The sequence below is a fragment of the Triturus cristatus genome, chromosome 2_1 (genome assembly GCF_964204655.1).
Source record: "Triturus cristatus chromosome 2_1, aTriCri1.1, whole genome shotgun sequence".
In the NCBI taxonomy this organism is placed as follows: domain Eukaryota; kingdom Metazoa; phylum Chordata; class Amphibia; order Caudata; family Salamandridae; genus Triturus; species Triturus cristatus.
Window position 1 is genome coordinate 1,161,590,111 of NC_140581.1, and position 23,069 is coordinate 1,161,613,179.

At 43.2% G+C, this 23,069-nt stretch overlaps 1 long non-coding RNA gene across 2 annotated transcripts in view; it reads right to left on the reverse strand.

The window, feature by feature from the left end:
* LOC146866514 (uncharacterized) overlaps window positions 1–23,069 on the reverse strand; it is a 30,372-nt gene that overhangs the window by 3,887 nt on the left and 3,416 nt on the right. The window lies entirely within an intron of this gene.

Consider the following 23,069-nt stretch of genomic DNA (forward strand, 5'->3'; position numbering starts at 1 on the left):
GTTTCTCAATATCTCACTGTTTTTACCATTGTATACTTTTAAAATTGCACCAATACCTTGATAAAATACACCTGCGCCGCATTATTACCGCCGATTGTAGCACACGATCCCCGGTCCACCACCGAATCTTCGGATTGAGTGGAGGGATTCCCCGTGCAACAGGAAGGGGCCGGCACTTCCGGTACAATCCTCCAATCAGCTGCGGGCACAGATAGTTAAAGCCAGATGCCCAGCGCAACGCGCAGCGGACGCGCTGAAAGTTGAAGGGTGAGAGCGAGAGCGCTTGTTTTCACGTCAGGGGAGCGCCTGGTAAAGGGCTCCGCCATTCTACTGATAAAACTGATTGCATGGAGCGCCTGGTAAAGGGCTCCTAATTACGCTGTTTCACAATTGCTCACTGTTTTTACCATTGTATACTTTTAAAATTGCACCAATACCTTGATAAAATACACCTGCGCCGCATTATTACCGCCGATTGTAGCACACGATCCCCGGTCCACCACCGAATCTTCGGATTGAGTGGAGGGATTCCCCGTGCAACAGGAAGGGGCCGGCACTTCCGGTACAATCCTCCAATCAGCTGCGGGCACAGATAGTTAAAGCCAGATGCCCAGCGCAACGCGCAGCGGACGCGCTGAAAGTTGAAGGGTGAGAGCGAGAGCGCTTGTTTTCACGTCAGGGGAGCGCCTGGTAAAGGCCTCCGCCATTCTACTGATAAAACTGATTGCATGGAGCGCCTGGTAAAGGGCTCCTAATTACGCTGTTTCACAATTGCTCACTGTTTTTACCATTGTATACTTTTAAAATTGCACCAATACCTTGATAAAATACACCTGCGCCGCATTATTACCGCCGATTGTAGCACACGATCCCCGGTCCACCACCGAATCTTCAGATTGAGTGGAGGGATTCCCCGTGCAACAGGAAGGGGCCGGCACTTCCGGTACAATCCTCCAATCAGCTGCGGGCACAGATAGTTAAAGCCAGATGCCCAGCGCAACGCGCAGCGGACGCGCTGAAAGTTGAAGGGTGAGAGCGAGAGCGCTTGTTTTCACGTCAGGGGAGCGCCTGGTAAAGGGCTCCGCCATTCTACTGATAAAACTGATTGCATGGAGCGCCTGGTAAAGGGCTCCTAATTACGCTGTTTCACAATTGCTCACTGTTTTTACCATTGTATACTTTTAAAATTGCACCAATACCTTGATAAAATACACCTGGGCTGCATTATTACCGCCGATTGTAGCACACGATCCCCGGTCCACCACCGAATCTTCGGATTGAGTGGAGGGATTCCCCGTGCAACAGGAAGGGGCCGGCACTTCCGGTACAATCCTCCAATCAGCTGCGGGCACAGATAGTTAAAGCCAGATGCCCAGCGCAACGCGCAGCGGACGCGCTGAAAGTTGAAGGGTGAGAGCGAGAGCGCTTGTTTTCACGTCAGGGGAGCGCCTGGTAAAGGGCTCCGCCATTCTACTGATCAAACTGATTGCATGGAGCGCCTGGTAAAGGGCTCCTAATTACGCTGTTTCACAATTGCTCACTGTTTTTACCATTGTATACTTTTGAAAATTGCACCAATACCTTGATAAAATACACCTGCGCTGCATTATTACCGCCGATTGTAGCACACGATCCCCGGTCCACCACCGAATCTTCGGATTGAGTGGAGGGATTCCCCGTGCAACAGGAAGGGGCCGGCACTTCCGGTACAATCCTCCAATCAGCTGCGGGCACAGATAGTTAAAGCCAGATGCCCAGCGCAACGCGCAGCGGACGCGCTGAAAGTTGAAGGGTGAGAGCGAGAGCGCTTGTTTTCACGTCAGGGGAGCGCCTGGTAAAGGGCTCCGCCATTCTACTGATAAAACTGATTGCATGGAGCGCCTGGTAAAGGGCTCCTAATTACGCTGTTTCACAATTGCTCACTGTTTTTACCATTGTATACTTTTAAAATTGCACCAATACCTTGATAAAATACACCTGCGCTGCATTATTACCGCCGATTGTAGCACACGATCCCCGGTCCACCACCGAATCTTCGGATTGAGTGGAGGGATTCCCCGTGCAACAGGAAGGGGCCGGCACTTCCGGTACAATCCTCCAATCAGCTGCGGGCACAGATAGTTAAAGCCAGATGCCCAGCGCAACGCGCAGCGGACGCGCTGAAAGTTGAAGGGTGAGAGCGAGAGCGCTTGTTTTCACGTCAGGGGAGCGCCTGGTAAAGGGCTCCGCCATTCTACTGATCAAACTGATTGCATGGAGCGCCTGGTAAAGGGCTCCTAATTACGCTGTTTCACAATTGCTCACTGTTTTTACCATTGTATACTTTTAAAATTGCACCAATACCTTGATAAAATACACCTGCGCTGCATTATTACCGCCGATTGTAGCACACGATCCCCGGTCCACCACCGAATCTTCGGATTGAGTGGAGGGATTCCCCGTGCAACAGGAAGGGGCCGGCACTTCCGGTACAATCCTCCAATCAGCTGCGGGCACAGATAGTTAAAGCCAGATGCCCAGCGCAACGCGCAGCGGACGCGCTGAAAGTTGAAGGGTGAGAGCGAGAGCGCTTGTTTTCACGTCAGGGGAGCGCCTGGTAAAGGGCTCCGCCATTCTACTTATGAAACTGATTGCATGGAGCGCCTGGTAAAGGGCTCCTAATTACGCTGTTTCACAATTGCTCACTGTTTTTACCATTGTATACTTTTAAAATTGCACCAATACCTTGATAAAATACACCTGCTCCGCATTATTACCGCCGATTGTAGCACACGATCCCCGGTCCACCACCGAATCTTCGGATTGAGTGGAGGGATTCCCCGTGCAACAGGAAGGGGCCGGCACTTCCGGTACAATCCTCCAATCAGCTGCGGGCACAGATAGTTAAAGCCAGATGCCCAGCGCAACGCGCAGCGGACGCGCTGAAAGTTGAAGGGTGAGAGCGAGAGCGCTTGTTTTCACGTCAGGGGAGCGCCTGGTAAAGGGCTCCGCCATTCTACTGATAAAACTGATTGCATGGAGCGCCTGGTAAAGGGCTCCTAATTACGCTGTTTCACAATTGCTCACTGTTTTTACCATTGTATACTTTTAAAATTGCACCAATACCTTGATAAAATACACCTGCGCCGCATTATTACCGCCGATTGTAGCACACGATCCCCGGTCCACCACCGAATCTTCGGATTGAGTGGAGGGATTCCCCGTGCAACAGGAAGGGGCCGGCACTTCAGGTACAATCCTCCAATCAGCTGCGGGCACAGATAGTTAAAGCCAGATGCCCAGCGCAACGCGCAGCGGACGCGCTGAAAGTTGAAGGGTGAGAGCAAGAGCGCTTGTTTTCACGTCAGGGGAGCGCCTGGTAAAGGGCTCCGCCATTCTACTGATAAAACTGATTGCATGGAGCGCCTGGTAAAGGGCTCCTATTTACGCTGTTTCACAATTGCTCACTGTTTTTACCATTGTATACTTTTAAAATTGCACCAATACCTTGATAAAATACACCTGCGCCGCATTATTACCGCCGATTGTAGCACACGATCCCCGGTCCACCACCGAATCTTCGGATTGAGTGGAGGGATTCCCCGTGCAACAGGAAGGGGCCGGCACTTCCGGTACAATCCTCCAATCAGCTGCGGGCACAGATAGTTAAAGCCAGATGCCCAGCGCAACGCGCAGCGGACGCGCTGAAAGTTGAAGGGTGAGAGCGAGAGCGCTTGTTTTCACGTCAGGGGAGCGCCTGGTAAAGGGCTCCGCCATTCTACTGATAAAACTGATTGCATGGAGCGCCTGGTAAAGGGCTCCTAATTACGCTGTTTCACAATTGCTCACTGTTTTTACCATTGTATACTTTTAAAATTGCACCAATACCTTGATAAAATACACCTGCGCTGCATTATTACCGCCGATTGTAGCACACGATCCCCGGTCCACCACCGAATCTTCGGATTGAGTGGAGGGATTCCCCGTGCAACAGGAAGGGGCCGGCACTTCCGGTACAATCCTCCAATCAGCTGCGGGCACAGATAGTTAAAGCCAGATGCCCAGCGCAACGCGCAGCGGACGCGCTGAAAGTTGAAGGGTGAGAGCGAGAGCGCTTGTTTTCACGTCAGGGGAGCGCCTGGTAAAGGGCTCCGCCATTCTACTGATCAAACTGATTGCATGGAGCGCCTGGTAAAGGGCTCCTAATTACGCTGTTTCACAATTGCTCACTGTTTTTACCATTGTATACTTTTAAAATTGCACCAATACCTTGATAAAATACACCTGCGCTGCATTATTACCGCCGATTGTAGCACACGATCCCCGGTCCACCACCGAATCTTCGGATTGAGTGGAGGGATTCCCCGTGCAACAGGAAGGGGCCGGCACTTCCGGTACAATCCTCCAATCAGCTGCTGGCACAGATAGTTAAAGCCAGATGCCCAGCGCAACGCGCAGCGGACGCGCTGAAAGTTGAAGGGTGAGAGCGAGAGCGCTTGTTTTCACGTCAGGGGAGCGCCTGGTAAAGGGCTCCGCCATTCTACTGATCAAACTGATTGCATGGAGCGCCTGGTAAAGGGCTCCTAATTACGCTGTTTCATAATTGCTCACTGTTTTTACCATTGTATACTTTTAAAATTGCACCAATACCTTGATAAAATACACCTGCGCCGCATTATTACCGCCGATTGTAGCACACGATCCCCGGTCCACCACCGAATCTTCGGATTGAGTGGAGGGATTCCCCGTGCAACAGGAAGGGGCCGGCACTTCCGGTACAATCCTCCAATCAGCTGCGGGCACAGATAGTTAAAGCCAGATGCCCAGCGCAACGCGCAGCGGACGCGCTGAAAGTTGAAGGGTGAGAGCGAGAGCGCTTGTTTTCACGTCAGGGGAGCACCTGGTAAAGGGCTCCGCCATTCTACTGATAAAACTGATTGCATGGAGCGCCTGGTAAAGGGCTCCTAATTACGCTGTTTCACAATTGCTCACTGTTTTTACCATTGTATACTTTTAAAATTGCACCAATACCTTGATAAAATACACCTGCGCCGCATTATTACCGCCGATTGTAGCACACGATCCCCGGTCCACCACCGAATCTTCGGATTGAGTGGAGGGATTCCCCGTGCAACAGGAAGGGGCCGGCACTTCCGGTACAATCCTCCAATCAGCTGCGGGCACAGATAGTTAAAGCCAGATGCCCAGCGCAACGCGCAGCGGACGCGCTGAAAGTTGAAGGGTGAGAGCGAGAGCGCTTGTTTTCACATCAGGGGAGCGCCTGGTAAAGGGCTCCGCCATTCTACTGATAAAACTGATTGCATGGAGCGCCTGGTAAAGGGCTCCTAATTACGCTGTTTCACAATTGCTCACTGTTTTTACCATTGTACCGAAGGCGCGCCAAAGGCAAGCCCGTCTGCGCCCGTCCGCGACGGGCCGGGACCAGGGGCCACATCCCCTGCACCAATGCGCAGCCCCATCCTAGGAAAAACGAGCCGCCGTACTCATTACTCTAGTGATGAACTCAGGAGCCTCAATATTTTAAAGGCAAGCAATCCAGCACTATGCGCACGAATGGGACCATCAAACACCACAGGCCCTTTCTGTTGCATTAACTGTAGATGGGAGAGTGTTAGCTGGCTTGACCCCACTCCGATAAGCACCCCAAATCTTGCCCTCAAGTGCATCTATATTAACGCAAGATCCCTACCCAAACATGCTATGGAGATATGGGACATTTTGACTGAGCTCAAACCCGACTTAGCCTTTATATTGCAACAGCCCTCCCAATTGACTATAAAATACTTTATTTAAATCGAGAGAAGAAAAGAGGGGGAGGGGTAGCCCTGATATTCAAGGACTCCCTCTCCTGCAAACAAGAAGTGATCACACAGGCCAATAGCCATGAAGCTATGGCCTTCTCGGTGTCTATAAACACTAATATTCTATTTGGCGGAGTGATAATTTACAACCCCCCAGGCAGCACGATGGATTTCTGTGTCCAGCTTCTTGCACAAGTCATGCCAGTCTGTCTCAAAAACAAAAATATCCTGTTGATAGGGGATTTCAACATACACCATGACAACGACAATAAAGCCCTTACTAAACAGCTACTAGAAGATATGGAAATCCTACAGCTGACTCAGAGAATTGATCAGCCTACACACATAGCAGGACACACATTGGATCTGATGTTCTCTAATATAGGTACCATCGACATCACTGCAATAAATCCAATGACTTGGACAGACCATTTTTTGATTGAGTTTTCTATCAACCTATTCTCTAGACACCTCAAATTATCAACTCAGGCATCAGTGAAAACAAGGAGCTGGAAAAGATTTTCGGTAGAAAAATTTCAGCAACATTTCTCACACACAAACACAATATCCACTAGCACGAATGATGAAATACAACTACTCCAGAACAACATCAGCAGTGCATTGGAACACTGTTCCGTCTCACACTCTAAACACAAAAATAGATCCACGAGATCAGAGAAATGGTATGGATCTGAATTAAAGTTAATGAAAAGGAAATGCACACTTTATGAACACAAATGGAGACTCAATAAAACTCATGAAACTAGAGCCACTTACAAAAAAGAAATTTCACTTTATAATAAAGCCATTGGAAAAGCGAAGAAGGATTATTTCTCAAATAGAATAACAGAGAATAGAAATTCTTCAAAAGAACTTTTCAGAATAGTCAGGGAACTATGCAGCCCCACGAGTCTTTCAAGTGATCTCACTCCCTCGCAAGAAAATTGCAATAAAATAAACAAATATTTCTGCGAGAAAATAGACACAATCTATGCCTCTTTTTCAAATACCGATCTGAGACATACTGAACCCTATGTACCATCTTCAACCCAGGCTAACTGCCTAAGGTTCGGCCCCTTCTCAGAGGAGGAGGTGTGCAAAGTTATGCTAGAAGTAAAATCAGGCTCCTCCTCAGATCCATGTCCACATCACATATTTTCACAATTAACTTCGACAATAGGTCCTGCCGTTACAAAAGCATTGAACTCTTCTCTAAACTCCGCTGAATTTCCTAAAATTTGGAAAAACGCCATAGTCACCCCTCTACTAAAAAAAGCGGGGACTGATGTTAACAACCCGGCAAACTATCGGCCCATATCTCAGTTACCCTACCTATCTAAGGTGTTGGAAAAACTAGTCAACAGACAGTTGTCTAACTTCCTGGAAGTCAATGATCTACTGGATATATCTCAAACAGGGTTCCGGATTAACAACAGTACGGAGACAACTCTACTAGCAGTGATGGATAACATCAGAACCCAGGTAGATCAAGGGAAAACAGTCACCCTGATATTACTAGACCTCTCGGCGGCATTCGATACTGTACCCCACAATCGGTTACTGGAAATCCTTGCAGCGAAAGGAATCCAGGAAAAAGCCTTAGGGTGGCTACAGTCTTTCCTGCAAGACAGGACACAATCGGTGCAGAAGGGTGACTTCTTATCCACTCCCACAAGGGGCGTCATTAAGCCTGACTCTGTTCAATGTGTTTGTCTCCTCACTGGCCAAAATAGGACGAAAATGGGGTGTCGATATGTGTTCCTATGCAGACGACACCCAATTGATGATCACACTGGACGACCCTAAGGATAGACTACTCAATTGCCTTACGGAATTAGCCACTTGGATGCATAGTCACTGTCTTAAATTAAATGCAGACAAATCTGAAATAATGCTGTTTGGCAGACATTCACAGCTATGGGACAACAGCTGGTGGCCCGCAACATTAGGCACCCCCCCTAACCCTACATCGATGGCTAAGAATCTAGGGGTGTCACTAGATAACACCTTAAGCATGAAAACCCACGTATCAATAATCTGTGGGAAAGGCTTTGCATTACTAAAAATGCTCAGAAGAGTCTTTCCATGGATTCCCATTGCATGTAGAAAGATCTTGGTTCAGTCCCTACTTATGAGTAGACTGGACTATGGAAACTCCCTGTTCGTAGGAATGGCTGACAATCTCTTTTCCAAACTACAGGTCGTACAAAATGCTGCAGCCAAGGCAATATGCAACAAAAGAAAATACGACTCAGCCAAGAGCTGTATGAGAGAACTACACTGGCTGCCAATGAGGCAAAGAGCTATCTTTAAGTTACTGTGCATAACGCATAGAACACTACATGATACTCGCCCCGGTATTCTAAAAAACAAAGTCAAAATCTATGTCCCATCTAGGAATCTACGCTCCCAAACCACAGCTAGAGCCAGAACCACACGCGTGAAAACAACAAAGATGGGCGGGCGAGCCTTTTCCCACCTGGCGGCAACCAGTTGGAATGAGCTGCCTGTGAATCTTAGACTAACAAACAGCCACCTGCTCTTCAGGAAGCAGTTGAAAACATTTCTCTTCCCTAAACCTGACTAAAATTTTTCCATCTTGTACTTACCCTTCACTTCCTTCACTGCCACAATAGCGCCGTGATATCCTATCTGGGATGATTGTTTGCGCTCTATAAGTACCTATAACATTAACATTAACAAATCAGAGTCCTTCGCTTAGCACGCTACAGACCCAAAGGATGGACAAGGTCCAGAGACGTGCAAGCATTTACCTATGCCCATAGGTTTAGATAAGTTCGCAGTTCATCAGATGATGGGCAGCATATATTCCGTCAAAGATTCAGGAACGCATCAGTCACCCTATGCAGTAGCATCACGTAGCGTCACTGTCGTCTCCGTCAAAGATTCGTCGATGATGATGATATGGGATAATGGAATAGCCTTTTCTCTGTATTCTACCGCATAATTTATAATGTAATGGAGGTAAAGGGGATACAAATTGTAAGTTTTGGGCAGTCGTGATTGGTCGGTTTAGATCTTCCGGCGGAGTCTCAGTACAGTTCAAAGATGACATCACAAAGTTAGTTCATTCCGGTTTTGTTAAGAGTCCTTTTGTTATTCAGCTTGGCTACCGTCCCACCGTGGCCTTGTTCGGGAACACTAAGGCACAGTTCATGACGAGGCCACAGGGACGTTTTGTCGCAGCGGCGCACTTCACTCCAAACCTCGTGGAGCAGTGACCATCACGCGTCGCGTCGGCGGCCATATTGGTTTTTAGGCCCAAAGGATAACTTAAGCAAAACAAACACAAAAGAGTAATTAATACATAGAAATAATTAATCTGATGTTAACCCCTTACTAATCCCTCTACGTGTATGTATTTATCTAGCGGATAGCGACATTTAAAGCGTTCATATTCACCCATTTGTTGTCATCTCGGGCACCATTACAGTGACATCACAAAAGCAACATATATCATGCAGTATTCTATTTACTACATATACTACTGTTAGTATGCGTACAGATTTTAGTCAGAAAAGTTATTTAGCCATGCAAAATGCAAATCCCACTTATATTTTATAAGTTAATAATGTTGATTAGAAAACATGCAAACTCATTTAATATTATTATGTTTAATAGATTATTTAATTATATATTCATGCAGAATAGGGGGGTATACAAAATGTTGTACTACCCACTCCATCAATCCCCCCTTTGGTGATTTTATCACCACACAATTAAAATTTTGTATACATTTTTCATGGAGTTGAAATGAATTCTTGCTTTAATTTACATCTCTGTTTCCCCAATTTTTTCTCTTCTGGCTGTCTTATACATATTTTCTTTCATTTCTTCTAATTCTACTTCTTCAAACTCTCTCTCTTGTCTCTTATTCTGTCCTCTTCTCAAACTTTCTCTTTTTAACTTTTTTTAGTTTTTCTTTCTTTTATGACACAGACATCCTAATCTTAATATTAATACTATAAAGATCATACATGTTAATGGAAATAAGATTTTACCTAAAAAGGTACTACCTAAGTTTACTAAGAAATCTTTAATAGAAGATATTTTCTTCCCAATCTTTCCCCCAACACTTTCAACCTCCAGTGGTGCAATTTTCTCATGCAGATCAGTTATATTTTTAATGTAAATTTTCAAATCTTTACTTTCGTCTGGAATGTAAGTACAACAGTGTTGAACTTTCAGCATTCCACAGACTCCACCCTCTTTTGCCAATAATATATCAAGGGCAATTCGATTTTGCATTACCATGGCACGCATGGCAACCATTTCAGTATTTACCAATAAAAATCCTCCAGCGGTGCTTGTTGACAAGCGATCCACTACTGTTGATAGCCTTCTAATTTTATTTGCATTCAGAGATATTGCCACTGCTGGTATCAATGCTCCAAAAATGTCACCTACAATTTCTGACCAAGATTCTCTTCTTCTACGTGCCAAATAACTACCTGACTTATGTACACCATCTTCTCCTCTTCCCATGTGGAATATCTTTGGAAAGACCAGACCTACATAACATGTGCCATACCAATGGTCTGGCAAACAATAGTATGCCTTATTCCCGCAGATAAAATATAACCCAGGAAAAACTGGATCATTTCCTCTTTTAAATCCCCATCCACCCATGATTCGGTATGTATCATGGCACTCACTGTTACCTACAAAGTAATTATCATATGCAGTTTGATTCCTTCTAATACATAATTTTCCTTTCTGAGGCCAATCTAAAGCCATCGTTGGACTAGCTTCTCCCTTCAGGTGTTTTTCCATTTCAACATCCCAGACTGTCATTTCCACTTTTCCCTCAGATAATTTCTTTTGCATTTTCAATCTCCGTTCTTCAACCATATCTAAGAACGTCTTTTCTTCTTTCTTTAAACTACAAGTCAAATTATTTCTAAATATATATTCTAATGTTAGTTCTTTAGTTTCTAAGAAAAATTCACCTAATACCTTTGAAGGTTTTACCTTATTTAGCTTGTTAATTGAAGGTACTTGTGAAAATATGTTATCTACATCTGAAAAATAATATTCTAATTTCCCTGTTTGATAAAACGAACTAGCTATTACACTACATGTTATTCCATAAGTTACTGGAAGGTGGTGGTAAATTACTCCCTCCGATACAGATGCAGGTAACTGCATACAAACATAACAGTCCCTTACGTCCATTGTCTTTACATATTCATACAGTAATTTCGAAAATACATTGTTAGAAAAATCAGTTATAGACCTGTCTTTATGTAAATAATTCTTATCTATTTTAGTTGGAAATACCCTCAAGAATACACATCTATCTTTTCTACTATCTGTGTTTGCCATTTTTGTAAGAATGATCAGTGTCTTTTGACCTAGTCTCTTCTACTTCACAACTAGTTTGTCTAACCCAAGGCTCTAAGCACCTACTTGGTTCTACCAGTTTTGTCTTTTTCCATATCCATTGTCTTCTCATTAGCAGCATCCTTGTCTTATTCAGTTTGGCATTTGATCGTCTTTCACCTTTCCTTCGCAATCTTGATCCACAACTTCCTGAACATCCGTTTCTTCTCCAATATCGGACAAGATAACTCTCAGGATTTCCGATTCTTCGTCTTCCTCAACCTCTTCTGGTACAGTCACCTCTGGGTTTCCTTGGCTGTCCGCCTCTTCTTTTATTTCAGGCAGGGCCACATACGTCCATTCCGGCGACTTATACTTCTGGTTAGGTTTTCTGGTTCTTTTGCTTTCTTCTATTACAATTATTTCTTCGTCTTTTGATTTTTCTTGACTAGTTACTTCATTCACCTGTTCAGCTCTTGGTGAGTTTACTCGTGTCAGTCGATATCTCAGCCTTTTTATCTTGTTCGGCCAAATTTCATCTCTTGCTGATCTTTTCAATTTACTTCCTTTATCATTCTTTTCAGTTCTCCATGCTCTATTTCTCAAAACTCGACCTTCTGGTACTTCGTCTTCACTTTCCTCCGTTTCAACTTGCTTTTTACTTTCAACAGCTTTTCTTTCCACCACTTCTTTTGTTTTCCCTCCTTCTGTCCCTCCTCGGGTTTTTTGAGCAACATCTTCCTGCTAACTACTTGTCCCTTCCTCTAACTGGATGCTGGAGTTCCCTACACCTCCTCGGGGGTCTTCCGCAAGAATCTTTCCCTCTCTCTCTGTAGCTGGCACCTGCTCATCTACCTTTGTTATTTCAGGTGGAATCTCTCTTAGTTTTTCATCTGGAACTTCCTTATCAACAATCTCCTTAATTGTCTTTTCACTGTCTTTATCTTTTCTTGAACGTCAAGTTACTTGTTCAGTCTCTGAGTCTGAACTAGTGTCAGAAATCTGTCACCTTCTTCTTAAAGAGATACTTCTAGGGGCAAAAGTCAGATCTGGCTGTGTCCCCCCTTTCAGGATTTCCACTTGTTCTTGTTTCTTCATCATCTGACTCAGAACTTGTTTCTGATTCATCGAAATATTCTCTCTCTTGGTTATCCACTGGATTTGGAATCCTCAATGTGTGACTGGCATGAATCCAGTTCTTTATTCCGGCACACTTCACAGCTGTTGTCGTGGTCAGAATCACCTGTCGTGGTTTTCCCCACTGTGGGACCAAACAGTTCTTCCTTCTGTGCACTTTGATTCTTACCCAGTCCCCTGGGCTCAGATCATGAGCTTGCTTCTTTTCAAGGGTAGTGGCATCCGCTCCAGCCTGATGAAACACAGAATGAACTGCGTCAGCCAGGCCCTTACAGTAATCCAAAACCAAGTCATCAGTTATAGGCAACAGCTTGTTGATTGGTATGAAAACATGATGCATTGCTCTTCCCATGATGATTTCATGGGGACTCAACCCTGTGGTTCTGTCTGGAATTGATCTAATAGTCATGAGTGCTAGAGGCAAGACATCAGGCCATTTCAAACCCGTGGCTAAACACATTTTACGTATCCTGTTTTTGATGGTACCATTCACTTGTTCCACCACACCAGAAGCCTCTGGGCGATAGGCACAATGTAATTTTTGCTGTACATTCAATGCTTCACAAATTAATTTTATGATCTCATTATGAAAATCTTTTCCTCTATCTGATTCAATTGTTACTGGAAACCCGAATCTGGGAATGAATTCCCTCAAAAGTAATTTTGCCACTGTGATTCCATCGCTTCTTCTTGTTGGGTATGCTTCTACCCATCTAGAAAACAAACAGACCATTACTAGAACATACCTCAACCTGTTGCAGGGAGGCATTTCAATGAAATCAACTTGCATTCTGGTGAAAGGCCCTCCTTCTCGACCTATTGTTCCTAGACTTACCACTGATTTTCTTCCAGGATTGTACTGCTGACATATAAGGCATCTTTGACAAAGACTCTCTGCTACAAGTCTGAACTTTGCATTGTACCAGGTTTGTTTAAATTACCTTATCATAGCGTCTCTCCCTATGTGTCCCTGTCCATGATACATCCGTGCCATGGCAGACACCATGCTATCAGGCATAACTGGTCTTCCATCCCGATAGACCCACACATGATACTTTTCCCTTGGTGCACATCCTGCTTTTACCCACTGCTTCATTTTCTCATCTCCTGCTTCTTCCTGCAATTGTCTCACTTCCTCCCAGGTACCCACAATGTTAGTAAACATTAGGGTGCAATAATTCATATCTCTCTCCTTCGCCTGATTTATAGAATTCTGATTTCGTGCACAGTATTGGACCATATTGTTGGCATATTTGTTGCCGACGGCAGTGTAATCTTTTGATTGGCTATGTGCGCCACACTTTACAACAGCCAATTGCTTAGGCAGCTGTATCGCCTCAAGCAACTTCCCAACCACTTCAGCATTCTTTATAGGAGTTCCACTCAACGTCAAAAATCCTCTCTGTAGCCATATTTGGCCAAAGTCATGCACCTTCAGGTAGGATGCTTTCATTACCGCTGCAACTGTGCATACCGCATATGCTGCACTCAGCATTCCATCATCTGTTCTCAAGCAAGATCCGTCCACAAACATCACAAAATCACTTTCTGGCAACGGTACATCTTTTATATCAGGACGTGGTTTGGTACAGAAATCGAGTACATCCAGACAATCATGATCCAATTCGTCTCTGACTTCAACATTCTCAGCATCAGGCAACAACGTTGAAGGATTCACATTCAAGCATCTCACAAGACCCACATTTGTTGCACCTAATATGACTTTATCATATTTAGTCAGCCGACTATGGGTCATGAACTGAGTGCGACTCCTTGTTAAAAGGATTGCCACATCATGAGGTACAAACACTTTCACAGGATATCCCATCACAATTCCTTCACTCTGTTCCAAACTCCTACAAGTTGCTGCCACTGCTTTCAGACACCCAGGTAAGGCTACAGCTACTGGGTCCAGCATAGACGAAAAGTATGCAATTGGTCTTCTCAGTTTTCCATGTGCACATCCATTCCTCTCACTGCAGTACAATTCAAACTCTTTTTCATAATCAGGCATACCTAATGCTGGCGCTTCACACAGACCATCTCTCAATCGCTTAAAGGCTGCCAATTCTTCTTTATTCAACTCAATGGGATCTCTCACATCACTTCTTGTCAAGCGTACCAATGGCTTTGCAATCAGGGAGAAACCACTTATCCACTGACGACAGTACCCAACCATTCTGAGAAACATTCTCACCTCTCTTTGCGTCATGGGGGCTCTCATTCCTTTTATGATTTTGATTCTGTCTATTGTTATGTTTCTCAGTCCTTTTTCAATGTTATGGCCCAAATAATGTACTTCCTTTTGGCAAAATTGTAGCTTTGATGGTGACACTTTAAGTCTTCCATCATCCAAATGATTCAACAAGGCTATGGTGTCCATTACGCAAGATTCACGTGTGTTCGACGCCACAAGCAGGTCGTCGATATATTGTACTAACACTGAATTCTCGGGCATTTCTAGACTTTCTAAGGACTTTTTCAATATCTGATTAAATATTGAGGGGCTTTCTGTATACCCTTGTGGGATTCGGCACCAAGCCAAAATACGTTTGCCAAAACGAAACGCAAAAATTTGCTGGCTGTCATGGTGCAATGGAATGGAAAAGAAAGCAAGGCATAAGTCAATCACTGTATACCATTCTGCATCATGGGGAATCTGATACAAAATCACAGATGGATTTCGTACAATGGGACAACATGATACAACAATTTTGTTTATCTTTCTCAAATCTTGTACTATCCTGAACTTTCCATTAGGCTTTTTCAGTCCCATGATTGGTGAATTACATGGACGACTCATTATTTCTCTCAAAATGCCTTGTTTTGTCATGTTCTCGATTATGGGAGTAATTCCTTCAATTATCTCATGTGTCAATTTATATTGAGGGACATTGGGATAGCTTATTCCTTCTTTCACTGTTATTTTTACTGGGTCCACATTTCTCATTAGTCCCACATCTTCTCCTGTGAAATCCCAGACTTCTGCTTTGACAGTCTGTTTCAATTCTATTGGTAATTCATCAGGGTTAAATACAGCATAGGCTCCAGTAATTTCAGTTTCCCTATTTGCCATAGTCATTTTATACAGTATGTCATCATCAGGGGTCTCAAATGCTATACCATCAGGGGTACAAAATATGGTGCAATTCATTTTGCACAACAAATCTCTACCTAACAAATTCACAGGACTTGAATCGCACACAACAAAGTGGTGCATTTCAGAAAATTTCCCTATACTAACCTCCACTGGTTCTGTATGATGCGTTTTAATCTGTCTGTTGGATACACCAACTACTTGGATTGTTTCATCCGAGAGAGGAAGATTTTTAACATCAGCTGACCTAACAGTTGATCGAGTAGCACCAGTATCTACTAGGAAAGTAATATTTTCATTTTTCACTTTTCCGTCCACAAATGGGCCTGTCTGGTCTACTTCTAGAGTTGCGCCAAGTACGCACTCTTCTTCCTCCCCTCGGCACGTCAATAACCTTCTTCTGACTCACTCTAATCGCGTTGTAGCCAATACTGCAAAACAGCGCTAGCGCGCGGCAGCTTAGTTTCCTGTTCCTCGTTGTAGACTCCTGTCTCATTACTGTATTTGTGAGTTTAAGCTCTGTGGAAAAGGCGGTTTTGGCACCTGATTCTGTTGGGTAACAACCTGCTGCTGTCGCTGCGGTTGACCACTCACCTCATTCTGCACCTGCGGATTCAATGATGCATTTTCATTATTAGTACTTGGGGGAAATTTACATTCGGATTTCCAATGCCCTATTCTTCCGCAATTAGGACATGGCCATTTCTTTTTTGCTTCTTCTATATTAAAATGTCCCTTACCTTTCCTAGGAGTGAATTTTGGTCTGGGTCCTGTATTATTTGCTTGTTCCACTAACTGAGTTTCTTGTCTTTCTGCTACCTTTACTTGTGCCCACATTGCTTTCTCTTTTAATTTACGCTGTTTGGCTTCAATTTCATCACTAAAATATTTTGCATGTCTTAATACGTTATCTATTTTCTTATTTTGCCAATCTACAATGTGTTGCTTGATCATTTCACTAATTTTAGGGCGTAGACCGTATACAAATCTGTATACAAAATGACTCAAATCCTTTTCACTCAGGTTTTCGTCACAACTGAACTGCTTAAATGCGAGTATTAATCTCTCATAATACGCGTGTACTGACTCCTTACTCTCCTGATGAGTTCGGTCAATTTTTACCCAATCAGTCTCTTTGGGAGGTACTTTGTTTTACAAAAAGGTAATTACTTGTTCATATTTCTTCATCACTTCCGGGTCAGGGGTACCTGTCTTTGGATCTCTAGGGTATTCTTTTGTAGGCCAATCTATTACTATCTTACACTCTGTCCATAAATCTGCTGGTACTATTATGTCAAAAAGGCTGTCTAAATCAATCCACAAAACTTTTGATAATTTTACAAATCTGTCCACTTGCCTATACCACTCAACTGGCTTTTCGCGTAGTCGAGGGAAATCATTCGTAAATGACAAAATATCTTGCCTGGTCCAAGGAACATGTACATATCCTCCTCCTGGAATTTCTCTCATAGGGCATTCTGTCACTACTTTTTCTTTCTCTCTTACAGGATAAGCTGTAAAAGTTTTATCTGAGGCATCATCTCGTTTTCGGTACCACCTGCTCTTCCATTTATCCACATCTCCCCATTGTCTTAACAAGATAATTATTTCCTTAATCTGACTTATTCGTCCTGTGGTATTCAAATTTTCGATATATTTTTCAGTGAAATATATTCGATATGGTTTTTGTAGAGCCTTTACCTTTTCAATATCTATACCCATTTCATTTGCTACTTCTTCTAATCTTTCATTCAGATTTTTTGCTCTCCAAGTTATACTTTTGCACAGAAATAGTAACTTCTTGTCCTGATAAGTTTTTAACTTCTCTGTGGGGATAGTTCCTACTATTAATTCTTCCAGCACCATTCGTAGCTTGGCCACATCTATCGATTGGGATTCTCTGTCTTTTCACTGTAAACTCCTCAACCATTCGCTTAATTCTTGCAAAGTAGGACCCACTGTTTTTTCTCCATTACTTCGCTCTAAGTCTTTTGGAGTCTCTAATTCTGATTCCATAGTGACTGTATGTCTTTCTGTTATATTTGGACTTAATCTCAGGTTTCTAGGAACATTTGGCTCGATCGTACCCATTGTTTGTCTCCATGGGTTTTCATCTGAACTTTGCTTTGGCCTCTCAGTCTGTTTATTACTGTTATAGGGGACTGTTAGGCAATGTTCACTATCTTTCTGTTTGTCAAAAATAGGCATCACAGGGCCTATGGTCACGGGAACAGTCACAGCTTCTAGATTTTTAGTCAATTCCCTTATCTTTTCAGTTAATTCTAAAGTTGTTTTTGCTAATTCTGCCGAATTTTCGCCACTCACTTTATCATCTGATTTCCTCTCTATTTCTCTGAAGGAATTATTTTTCCCTATTTCTTGGGGTAATGGTTCAGTCTTAATGATTCGCAAAGTTTCTCTCATTGGGGCACTTGGTGTCAATATTTCAGATTCTGGTTGATACGGGGTGGATTTTTATAAAACATGTTGTCAAGAACATCATCCTCCGATTCAGTCACTCCATACCGTCTTGATTCTATATTATGTCTCTTTTCCATACATTTCTACCTCCATTTCTTCAGCATTTCTTACAGGAAACAAACCATCAGTCATACTTGCATTTTGCCACCTTCTCATTCTGTCAACATGATTTTCATGCCCATATCTACCAAACATGTATCTATATCTTCCGCCACTCCTCTGTCTCTCTCTGTCATGCATCTCATCTTCCCATTCCGTTAGTGCTTCAAACTTTGTTGGTCAAGTTTTGGTTCTAGATTCATCATTTTCTCTCTCAAATTTCTCAAAACCGCTAAGTTAAACGAACCATGCTCTGGAAATGCCAAAACTCCATTCTTTGTGTACTTTACCCAATTTTCTAACCAAATACAAGTATGATATCCGTATTTCGCAACCATAAAGGATGGGGGTGTTTTTGGCGGGGGAAGCAACTGTCCCTCCCTAGTCACAATTGGTTTATCCTTTTTAAATAATTTCTGGATTTTCCAAAACCAGGACTTTTTCTCCTTCTCAGGTGGATCGTAATACATCATTTGTGTCTTCCGTGTATCGCTAGTCTTTCTTTACGATCGTTCTGTTGTTCTAACCAATCGTAGCGCGTCTCACACTAACGCACCAATCCGGAGCGTCTATGTCACTTCTGCAATTCTCCAATCCCAGCGCGTCTCACACTTACGCACCAGTCAGCAGCATCTACGTCACCTTGTAATTCTCCACTCCTAGCGCGGCATACACTAGTACCTCATTCAGGGGCGTCTACGTTTCTTACTGACTAGCCAATCCCAGCGCTGCTTTTCTGACGTCAGCTTTTCTCACTGTCGCAGCTCCTGCTCCTGCTGACCCCTCCTTTACACAATTTTATCGGTAACTTTCTTACGTTCTTTTTATTTACAAATCTGTTAGTAGCGACATAAAAACGCCACCATTGTCCGCTTCGCTAACCAAAGAATAGTTAATGACCTCTCGCACAAGAATTCCGTCTTTCCCGAGAGCAGCGCTTACCTCTGCCCTACGACGGAATCGTTACTTCCGTTGATCAAGTAGCACATCCCTCTATCTTACCCTTCTAACAAGAATTAGCTAACTGTTTCTCCAGAAATAAGACACCTAGTAGGAGACCCAATGCTCCTGAGAAATAAAACCAGAGTTTCACAATTAACCTGGATGCTATTTCATTCACGCACTTTCATACGGAAAATGTAGTTCATTCACACAGAATTCTGTCTTTCCCGAGAGCAGCGAACAGTCTGCCATACTACAGAATTATGACACTCGTTAATAAAGTAGCACTTCCCTCTACTTTATCCTTCTAATAAGCTTAGGGAACACCTATTACCTTTCCAGTGATAAGCATTATCAGAGCTCCTTTTCTGGACTCCTGGTACCTAAGACCAAAATTTCACAGGTGACCTTCGCTACCATACACTTCTCTCATAGAGAAATTATCTCTAAAGGCAACACTCGACGATGTTACCGAATCAAACCCAGACAATGCGTCGTGCAACTCCAATAGTCACACGTTCTCCCCGTGTACCTACAGGGCAACAACAATTCCGTCTTTCCCGAGAGCAGAGCTTACCTCTGCTCTACTACGGAACTGTTACAACCTTCCGACTTCCTACATTCCAGAAGCCGTCAAACAACATAAAACTCGACACGACTCAACATAGAATGTTAATACATAAACCAATACTTTCCCACAATCAATGATCAATAAGCAATTTACAAGCAATAATCACCAAACCAAAACAATAAAAACCATAACTCTGCTACCAGAAAAACTGATGGAGCGCAGAAACCTAGGTAACGGGGAAATAGACGAGACCCATACCGATATCCTTCCTTCGTCACAGACCAAACCTCACACTAATGCTTTCACACATGCAGTCATTGGTGGGGCCCATAACACCAACATTCACACGTCACTTCACAATGGTCTGAACTTACAGGAGAGATGAGCGATTCAAGCACTCGACATGAAAGGAATACCTCATGACCTATAGAAAGAAAAATAATTTACATATCTATACATTAATACCCTTTCTCCTGCAGATCTCAATCTTAAAACATCAAGGCACTCCTCCCATGTGATCGATGGATCAAATTAGTTGGATTGGTTGATGATGATTTTAGAACCAGCTAAAACACATTTCATGATTTCGATGTTACCTCCCTCAATAAATCACACTAACGCATTTCTTGTTAATCGATATTTGTTTATCTAAAGTTATAGAAAAGTTCAAATCAGCATTTAGCAAGTTTATATCAATTTTCCTGTGAATCACAGAACACCATATTTACCTAATCTGGCTATGGGACGTCCTTTAAGTCATTTGCATAGCGTAGTCAAATTGGCAGTCAATTGGTAAATAGCGAATCAGAGTTCTTTGCTTAGCACGCTACAGACCCAAAGGATGGACAAGGTCCAGAGACGTGCAAGCATTTACCTATGCCCATAGGTTTAGATAAGTTCGCAGTTCATCAGATGATGGGCAGCATATATTCCGTCAAAGATTCAGGAACGCATCAGTCACCCTAGGCAGTAGCGTCACGTAGCGTCACCGTCGTCTCCGTCAAAGATTCGTCGATGATGATGATATGGGATAATGGAATAGCCTTTTCTCTCTATTCTACCGCGTCATTTATAATGTAATGGAGGTAAAGGCGATACAAATTGTAAGTTTTGGGCAGTCGTGATTGGTCGGTTTAGATCTTCCGGCGGAGTCTCAGTACAGTTCAAAAATGACATCACAAAGTTAGTTCACTCCGGTTTTGTTAAGAGTCCTTTTGTTATTCAGCTTGGCTACGGTCCCACCGTGGCCTTGTTCGGGAACACTAAGGCACAGGTCCTGATGAGGCCACGGGAACGTTTTGTCGCAGCGGCGCACTTCACTCCAAACCTCGTGGAGCAGTGACCATCACCTCGTGTCGCGTCGGCGGCCATATTGTTTTTTAGGCCTAAAGGATAACTTAAGCAAAACAAACACAAAAGAGTAATTAATACATAGAAATAAAGAATCTAATGTTAACCCCTTACTAATCCCTCTATGTGTATGTATTTATCTAGCATATAGCGACATTTAAAGCGTTCATATTCACCCATTTGTTGTCATCTCGGGCAACATTACAGTGACATCACAAAAGCAACATATATCATGCAGTATTCTATTTACTACATATACTTCTGTTAGTATGCATAGGGATTTTAGTCATAAAAGTTATTTAGCCATGCAAAATGCAAATCCCACATATATTTTATAAGTTAATAATGTTGATTAGAAAACATGCAAACTCATTGTATATTATTATGTTTAATAGATTATTTAATTAGTATATTCATGCAGAATAGGGGGGGTATACAAAATTTTGTACTACCCCCTCCATCAATCCCCCCTTTGGTGATCAGTATAACCACAGTTAGGGTCATATTTTAAATCTTTAACACTAACCCATTTCTTAGGGTAAGAGAAATCTTCCACCTGTACTCTCAGCAACTGCACACCAGAGATAATCAGCACAAAATGAAACATTTCTCAAACAATGGCACTTAGAATCAGCACGTCTTCAGTGAAACTTCTAGCGGACATCCTTGAATACGATACTTTAGGTACACAATGAAAGCTTCATTAACAGTAGCAGGGGTAGGCAAAATGTTTCATTCCGTCCAGGGAATTGGCAGGATTTTGTGACTGTTAATTTTGTACTGCGGAGTTCAGGCAAAATTCAGCCAATTGCTGCGTGGTGTAATTTTTGTCCCATGAGGTTCCAGAAATGCAAGCGAGATGTGGTGTCTTCTAGTGACATTTTCTAACGCTGGGGTCACAAGCGGTCGCAGTCAGATTGCGGCTTCTCGAGTAGGTTTGCTACCGTTCGAGTAGATTTATACTCGAGCAGTAGCAAAATCAACTTGAATGGCCACGAGCTCTTGCACAATGCATTTGTGTCATTAGTGCTGATTTTTAGACGCTGCTCACACTAGAGGCATTAAATTGCAGCGCAAGCAGCACAAAGAGCATATTTTATCACCATTAGCAGAACTCAATGGAATATTGCAAAGCTTTTATGTAACTCCGCGGAATTCCATTGAAAGAAATTTTGCAAGTTACTCCCACCCCTACACAGTACACACTTCCTAAGAGTTTAATTTTAAATGATTGACCTCATTCACTTGATGCTCCACGGAAACGAGAGGAGATGATTTGTAGCAGGGCACTGATTGGGAGAGGGAATAAGCAGGAGTGAGATAAACGTATCGCCTAAAACTGCATCCACATTAAAACAAATGGCATCTCATATGAAAATGTGGCAGAATTGCTTCACAGTATTAATTGCATTTTTAAAAAAAACTAGTTTCAAGTGCTACATTGTCAATTTATCGGTTACGATTCTATGCATCATTAAAATTTTGAGATTTCAGAATTAGTTGTTTCCCGACATTACACATTTTTAAAAAAGCTACAATGACTTGCATGTGTGAATTTAAAGATGCACAACAAGACAAAAACCAAGTTGTTTGTTTGATTTGCAGTCGGATTGGACATATGTGTGACTTTGATGCAGGAGTGTATCTACCTGTGGCCTAAAGGAATGTGCAACCATTGGATATACCCTCATCCTTAAGTCGCTTGTAGCCAGGCCCGGCTCCAGGAATTTTTATTTGGGTGGGCCAAGGGTGCATTTGGGTGGGCCACTGCGGGCTTGATTTGTCGCACATATGTCTAGGCAGGCCTGCTTCAGGGCCCTCCTTTATCTCTCCTTAGTCTTACAAGGTCCAGTAAAACGCACTCTTTTCCAAATCTCTTTCTAAATATTATCACACTCAAAAGTGTTTTTCTATGTATGTTCCTTTGATGGGAAAAGGAGGTTTCTGAGGTGGGAGTATCAGGCAACTGACACTTCTCGGGCTCCCTCTGTGCGAGCCTTCAGGGAGAATCCCTCTTCATTACTACCTCCACCTGACCCCGGACTCTGCAACGCACTCCCTTACAGGCTTGATTATCCACTACCCCTCTCCAGTGCACCTTATCTCACAGCTGACCTTGGGCCCCAGCCCCATATCCGGCACCATCGGGCTCCACTTTAATTTTTCCCGGTAAAAACATTAGTAAAATCACCTTCAAACTTAAAACATTGAATATAGCAGTAAATATAATTAGCTTGCACTTTAAAGT